The sequence below is a fragment of the Pongo abelii genome, chromosome 6 (assembly GCF_028885655.2).
Source record: "Pongo abelii isolate AG06213 chromosome 6, NHGRI_mPonAbe1-v2.0_pri, whole genome shotgun sequence".
NCBI classification, from domain to species: Eukaryota; Metazoa; Chordata; class Mammalia; order Primates; family Hominidae; genus Pongo; species Pongo abelii.
The window spans coordinates 156,440,546-156,448,152 of record NC_071991.2 but is presented as its reverse complement, the minus strand read 5'-3'; positions in this window follow the sequence as shown (position 1 = coordinate 156,448,152).

Below are 7,607 nucleotides of genomic sequence, written 5' to 3'. Positions count from 1 at the left end.
TAGGCTGCTCATTCTCTTGGGAATAACCTCTTGTGCAGTTGGATCACATATATCCCTCAGGGATTGTTTAATAGTGAGCTGTGGGTCCTACCTCAACCCAATCATGCTCTTTCATTCTGTAGCATTTAAAGATACTGTCCATATCTGTCTTTAAAACTAAAGATACTGTCCATTGGATACTGTCCAATAAAGTCGTTTTTTTACAATCTATTACAATAAAGGTTTCTCAAGAAGCTGATGATACCAATCTAAAAATGGAACAATTCCTTTACATCATACCCACCAGTTTTAATAGTTACTTGATTTTGCCCTTCCCCCACACTGACTGTCTTCTTAGTAACCACAGGTCTCAGAAGTCACTTTTGTTGCCTTGGCTTAATTTTTCCTTTTGTGGGTAGCTTTGAGGCTAGTGACTGAGCTGAGACAGATCCACATCAGAGCACGGCCCAGTGTTAAGGCCAAATCCAGCACTCTTTTACTTTCATTTTAGCTATTACACAATAACCAAGGGATGAATATTTTGCTTTTTATTATTTTAAATTTCCCTTATGCATTCAGTGAGCTAACTCCCTGGGAGTATGAGTATGATGTGTCTCTGAATCCCACTGGTAGCTTTTACCTTCAGGAACAGAATGTAGCCCAGCTGCAGCTCCTTAAGAAGGGTGACCACATGGCCACCCAAGAGGCAAAGATTTCTCATTCCATGCCTTTTTTTTCTGTATCCATTTAGTTTCATCTACATAATTTTTTCTTTATTTTAAAGGAAATGCTAAAGAGTTTAAGGTTTAAGAGTCACTATTTAAAGTGACTTAAATAGTCTCTAAACTAGAAAAAAATACATTTTCTTTAGCAAAAACCACATCCTGGTGTTTGTATAAACCACCAGAAACACCATTTACTCTCCTACTTTTTTAATTCTTAGTAACCCAAATTCCCAGTGAAAAAAACTGAGGTTACTTAATTTAACATTACATGACTTTAAGATTTAAGACAGAATTTTGAGATTAAATTTACCAAATTAATCTTACCAAATATTACTAAAGTGATGTGAACCAAAAGGCATCAGAGCTAGCTTTTATGAGTCTGATAAGCACTTACTTTTCTTTAAGTCAATTAATAAGAACTCTTTCACATAGTTTGGTAGTGAACTATGACTTCCACATGACACATAGAAACATACAGATACTACAGACATAAAAAGGAAGATCCAAAAGATCTTTTCATTTTCCTGTTTTCAAATATTCTCTCCTTTACCTTAGATTATTAATTTTAAAAAAGCCAACGAAAGGTAAAGTAGCCAACAAAAGGAGAAGGAGAGAGTTACCATCCCAGGCCTTCTCAAAAGAGCTGAAGCAGCAGGGTGCAGTAGAAGTTGTACTTCTGAGCTATCAATCAGAAGAACATTTCAAAGAGCAACAGATTATAGAATTTAAAAATTAAGGACTTCTTGCATTAAGAGTAATTCAATATTTTCAAAAAATCTTGTTCTAACCAATTCTTTAGTTTTATATTATGTATTTTAATGAGTCCAATTTCTGTAAAGACTATAATTTATTTTTAATTATAGCCAATTTAATTATGTAACTTTAAAAAATTCCTTTTTTTTAGTAACAGTATTACTTACATAGACTATTCCCAACATGCTTGAACTTTATGGTTTGTCTTAAATATCCCTCTTTCTTGAACAACCATTGTATTTTAGGACAAAAATTCACCATATAAGATTCTTTTTCATAAAAAATTTCTTTTATCTTCTTACCAAAAAAAACATCTTTATATCTATAACTTTCTTTATAACTCTCTTATTTCTTGGTTCCTTTTACCTTGTTTTATTTTATTTATTTATTTGTTTTTGAAATGGAGTTTTGCTCTGCTGCCCAGGCTGGAGTGCAGTGGTGCAATCTCAGCTCACTACAACTTCTGCTTCCCAGGTTCAAGCGATTCTCCTGCCTCAGCCTCCCAAGTAGCTGGGACTACAGGTGCGCAACACCATGCCCAGCTAATTTTTGTATTTTTGTACAGATGGGGTTTTACTATGTCGCCCAGGCTAGGCTCGAACTCCTAGTCTCAAGTTAACTGCCTGCCTTGGCCTCCCAGAGTGCTGGAAATACAGGCATAAGCCACCATGCCCAGCCTATGTGGTTTCATATGTAACCTTTAAATAACCTTTGAAGTAGACAAAAAATATTCACCATTTAATAAGAACATATTTTTTAATGTTTTTCTATAATTTTTAAATTGGAAATCCTAGGCATTTAATTAACATGCATTATTTAATATAACCTTAGATTCTAAATTATATGACAAGTTTGTTTACAAGCATTTGTTCCATTACATTTACCTGATTAATTTATTTAATAGTTTATCTAGATTGTTTATGAAAACTGTGACAGTCATCATTTAAAGTTATTTCCCTGTTAACCATCTTTATAGTCTATGAATTGCAGGCATTTACCTAAGTAATAAAGTTAAGGTTAAGTATACGGGCATTTTACCGGTAACTTGAGATTTAGCTGTTTTCATTAAACCAACAATATTAAATGTCTTATTTATCAAAAATTACGCAAGCAACAATTATTCTATTTTAGGCCTGATTTAGAGTTTTATAACCCTTACGGCAAATGTTGACACCTTATAGTATTCTGCAGGGTTAAGTATGAAACCACTTGATCAATAAATGCAAACAAAAATGTTGCCAGTTCCTCCATTTCTAACATTACTTTACCAATAATTTTAAAGCCAACTTATTGATTACAGATTTTACTTAAGTCATGTGAACTTGAGAAACATTTGGGCTTACTATTTAATTTATGAGTACTCTTTACCTTTAAACCAATTTGGTATCTTGTGGCCAAAAATACACAACACACTCACCATACAAGAAAAATCCTATAGCTTTTACTTCAGAACTCTAGCCATGAGATATTAATACAAACTTACTGGTTTGTAAAACAACAACAATAAACCAGTTGGATCCAAACAGTGATTTTTATCTCAGAAGAAAAGTAACAGCAGATTTAAAGCAAGCAGAAAAGAAAATAGAGAAAGAGAATTATTCACGTTAACTTTGGAATGCCCTTGGCCAAGAGGAGAGGTCCATCTAGATGGTTGGGGGGCCTTAGAATTTTATTTTTGGTTTACACAAGCTGATCTTCCCAGGTGCAGAACAAAGATAGAACGAGAGCAATTGGGCTGGGCACAATGGCTCACGCCTGCAATCCCAACACTTTGAGAGATTAAGGCAGGTGGATCACCTGAGGTCGGGAGTTCGAGACCAGCCTGACCAACATGGAGAAACCCCCATCTCTACTAAAAATACAAAATTAGCTGGGTGTAGTGGTGCATGCCTGTAATCCCAGCTACTTGGGAGGCTGAGGCAGGAGAATCATTTGAACCTAGAGGTGGAGGTTGTGGTGAGCCAAGATTACACCACTGCACTCCAGCCTGGGCAACAAAAGCGAAACTCCATCTCAAAAAAAAAGAAAAAAAATGAGAGCAATTGTTCCTCCACCTCCCCAGAGAGGATCACATAATTGATTCTTCCTTTACTGCATTTTTTCTTAAAACTTTCACCTTATCTTGTGTAAAATGTAGATTTACTAGCACTAAATGAAGTCTCACAAGAATGTGACCATTTTCCTTATCACCCACCCACCCCAATTCCCACGTGCTCTCCCCCTTCAAGGAAATGAGTAAACATGAGACCTCCTGAAAACCTCCTCAGGGTCAGTAGCAACATCTGCATCTATGACCCACGTTTTTCCCAAAGGTGCCCTCCAGGTCTGGCTTAGTAAACCAGACTGATTGAGATTCTTGCATTTTGGTTAATGAACACAAGAGAGGAGAGGAAAGAAACATTAAGACAAGTATTCCATATCTCAAATGTATTTCCCTTTGTGAAAGGAAAATCTCAGGACCCCAAACTCACTATGCCAAGGGAAAGTTAAGCTTGGGAACTGAGTCAGGCGAAAACTTCCTGCAAGATGAAAGAAAAACGAGAGAGAAAGAGAGGGGAGAGAGACTGCCTTCCTTTTGTTCCCAAACCGATGGCTGTAATTCACATGCTTACTTTATTTCATGCAAAATATAGATCCATTGAGCTGGAGAAGAATGCATGATTGACTTTCCTGCAATTCCTTTCTTTCCACATGTAAAGTAGATTCACACTGACCAGTGCCTTACAGGAATGTAACCACTGCCTCACTGCCTACCCTCTCTCCTTTTTCTTTCCTTTTTTCTTCCCCTCCTGCTTGCACATTCCCCTTTAAATATTAAAGTTCCCAAAACCCTCTTTGGAAAAAGCACAGGACACAGATCTTACTGTAACTTGTGCCTCTTTTTCCCTGGCTTGTCTTCAACCTCAGCAAAATAAACCCCTAAATCTACTGAGATATGCCTCTGTCACGTTTTAGTTTGTAATTTACAGCTTAAACATAAAAGCCAATCTTGGCCAGGCATGGTGGCTCAGCCTATAATCCCAGTACTTTGGGAGGCCGAGGTGGGCAGATCACTTGAGGTCAGGAATTTGTGACCAGCCTGACCAACATAGCAAAACTTCATCGCTACAAAAAATACAAAAATGAGGCTGGGTGTGGTGGCTCACACCTGTAATCCTAGCACTTTAGGAGGCCGAGGTGGGCAGATCACTTGAGGTCAGGAGTTCGTGACCAGCCTGGCCAACGTGGCAAAACCCTGTCTGTACTAAAAATACAAAAAAAATTAGGCGTGGTGGTGGGTGTCTGTAATCCCTGCTACTCAGGCGGCTGAGGCAGGAGAATTGCTTGAACCTGAGAGGTGGAGGTTGCAGTGAGCTGATATCATGCCACTGAACTCCAACCTGGGCAATAAGAGCAAAACTCCATCTCGAAAAAAAAAAAAAAAAAACTGGCCGGGCATGGTGGTGCACACCTCTAGTCCCAGCTACCCAGGAGTTTGAGGTGGGAGAATCACTTGAACCTGGGAGGTGGACGCTGTAGTGAGCTGAGATCGTGCCGCTGCACTCCAGCCTGGGCAACAGAGCAAGACTCCATCTCAAAAACAAACAAACAAAAAAAGCCAATCTTCAGCAAGGTGGAGCAGAGGTCCTGTTGATACTCAGCTGTTTGTGTAATCTGCATTTGCTGCAGTATGTGGATGTTACTTAGAGAAGATTCCACTTACTGTCCTCACAGAGAGTAGAATCTCAAATCCTGTGTTAAGGAGCATCTGAGTGGACATCTACTAATACTCTCTGCTTTGATTTCATGGTCTTTCTGTAGACAGAAAATACAGATACACAATATGGTGTCTGCTTTGCAGACACTATTTTAACTCACATACTATTATGAATCAGTTTACAGTTTCATATCTTTCTACTTGCTTCAGACACAAAGGCCAATAACTCAGCTCTTTGCCTTACAGAAATTAAGAGCAGAATCAACAAGCCTTTCTCATTTCCTGCACTCTGGTGTCAGACACGTCACTATGACCTTCTTCACTTCCACTCATCAGCACTTGACATGAGCGAAAAGGAAGGTAGGAAAGGTGATGTCTGTGACGGCTATCATTTATTTAGCGACTGCTCCAAGCAAGGCACCAAACTCAGTGCTGGCCATTGGTAATTCACTTAGTTCTCATGCCATAGTGTATGAGGAGACTGCAGGCCAGAAAGCCTAATTAGCTTGCCCAAGGTCACTCAGAGAAGCAGGTGGACGGGCTGATGCTAAAGCCCACCTTCCTAACCAGGAGGTCACACTATGTCAGCTGAGGAAACGGTGACACTAGAAGAGCTGCCTACTCTTTGTTGAATGTCAGGTTGAATGTGAGGAATAAAAGTGCCAGCCCCGGCCGGGTGCGGTGGCTCACGCCTGTAATGCCAGCACTTTGGGAGGCTGAGGCGGATCACAAGGTCAGGAGTTCGAAACCAGCCTGACCAATATGGTGAAACCCCATCTCTACTAAAAATACAAAAATTAGCCAGGCATGGTGGCGGGTGCCTGCAGTCCCAGCTACTCAGGAGGCTGAGGCAGGAGAATCGCTTGAACTCTGGAGGCGGAGCTTGCAGTAAGCTGGGATGGCGCCACTGCACTCCAGCCTGGGCAAGAGAGCAAGACTCCGTCTCAAAACAAACAAACAAACAAAATACCCTGCCAGCCACAGGATCTGGAAATGTCACACACGACATGGATGCCCCAGGCCTAGTTCTTAAGATCTGCTTCCTGAGCTTCCACCAGCAGTCACAAGCTCCCATCAGAGGACTTCTGAATTATACCTTAAATCTGCCCATTCTTCCCCACTCCAGCAGACAGAACCATCTAAAATGTGAACCTCACGTCAACCTCACTTCTATGGCACTCCCTCATTGCTAAATAGAGCAACCTAGAGTTTCCCAAACGCGCCACATCCACAGAGTTTTGTGACGCTGTCTTCTTTTTCACTGTGCTCCACCATATTTGCTGAATAAATGGATTTATGACTAGAAAAGGACCTAAAACAATTATTTTCTGAATAGCTCATTTCCCAATCAGTTACATTCTATCTTATAATATTTCTTCCATCATTTTTATTTATTCACTAGGTGACATACGGAGTTCATTTGATGCCCTAGGAAGTGACAGAATGCTAGAAATAGAAAACTAAATAAAATACTATCTGGGGCCGGGCGTGGTGGCTCACGCCTGTAATCCCAGCACTTTGCAAGGCTGAGGCAGGCGAATCACCTGAGGTCAGGAGTTTGAGACTAGCCTGACCAACACGGTGAAACCTCGTCTCTACCAAAAACACAAGAATTATCTCGGCATGGTAGCACACACCTGTAATCCCAGCTACTCAGGAGGCTGAGTGAGGGGGGCAGAATTGCTTGAACCCGGGAGGTGGAGGTTGTAGTGAGCTGAGATCGCACCACTGCACTCCAGCCTGGGTGACAGTGCAAGACTCTGTCTAAAAAAAAAAAATATATATATATATATATATATATATATTTGCAGACCTACAATCTACGGTACACGGCATGTGTTTTGTGACTGGGAGTTGGGGGACAGTTGGAGATGAGGCTGAAAAGTAGGCATGATCCCATTTGTAAAGGGCCTTGAATGTTGTGATACAAAGATTAAAATTTAAAGTGTAAGTCACTGAAATGGGAAAAGCACGCTGTAATTGCATGTTGCAGGATGGGCTGGTGGAGAGGGAGTGGAACCCAGGGACAGTCAGGAGGCTTGTGGCCTCCGTGGGCATTGCTCTCTGCTCCAGCCTGTGGGCTGGCTGTGGTTCCCGATGAAGCACGGAGCTCTCTCTGGCCACACCGCCCCAGCACAGGCTCTTGTCCTGGAGCAGGGCTTCCCTGCAGTTCACAACAGGCCGAGGCCCACTAGTCTCTGGAGGGTCAGCCCAGCACCACTCCACTGAAAACCTCCCCCACTGGGGCCCATATCTGATTCGTGTGTAAACAGTCTCCCAGATCCTCTTTTGTATAATGTTAAACATTAATTTCCATCTCCCTAACTAGACTATAAACTAGTTTATAATTGCATGATATATAATTTATGATAGAAACAATCAAAACCATTTTTTTTAGATGGAGTCTTGCTCTGTCACCCAGGGTGAAGTGCAGTGGCACGATCTCAGCTCAC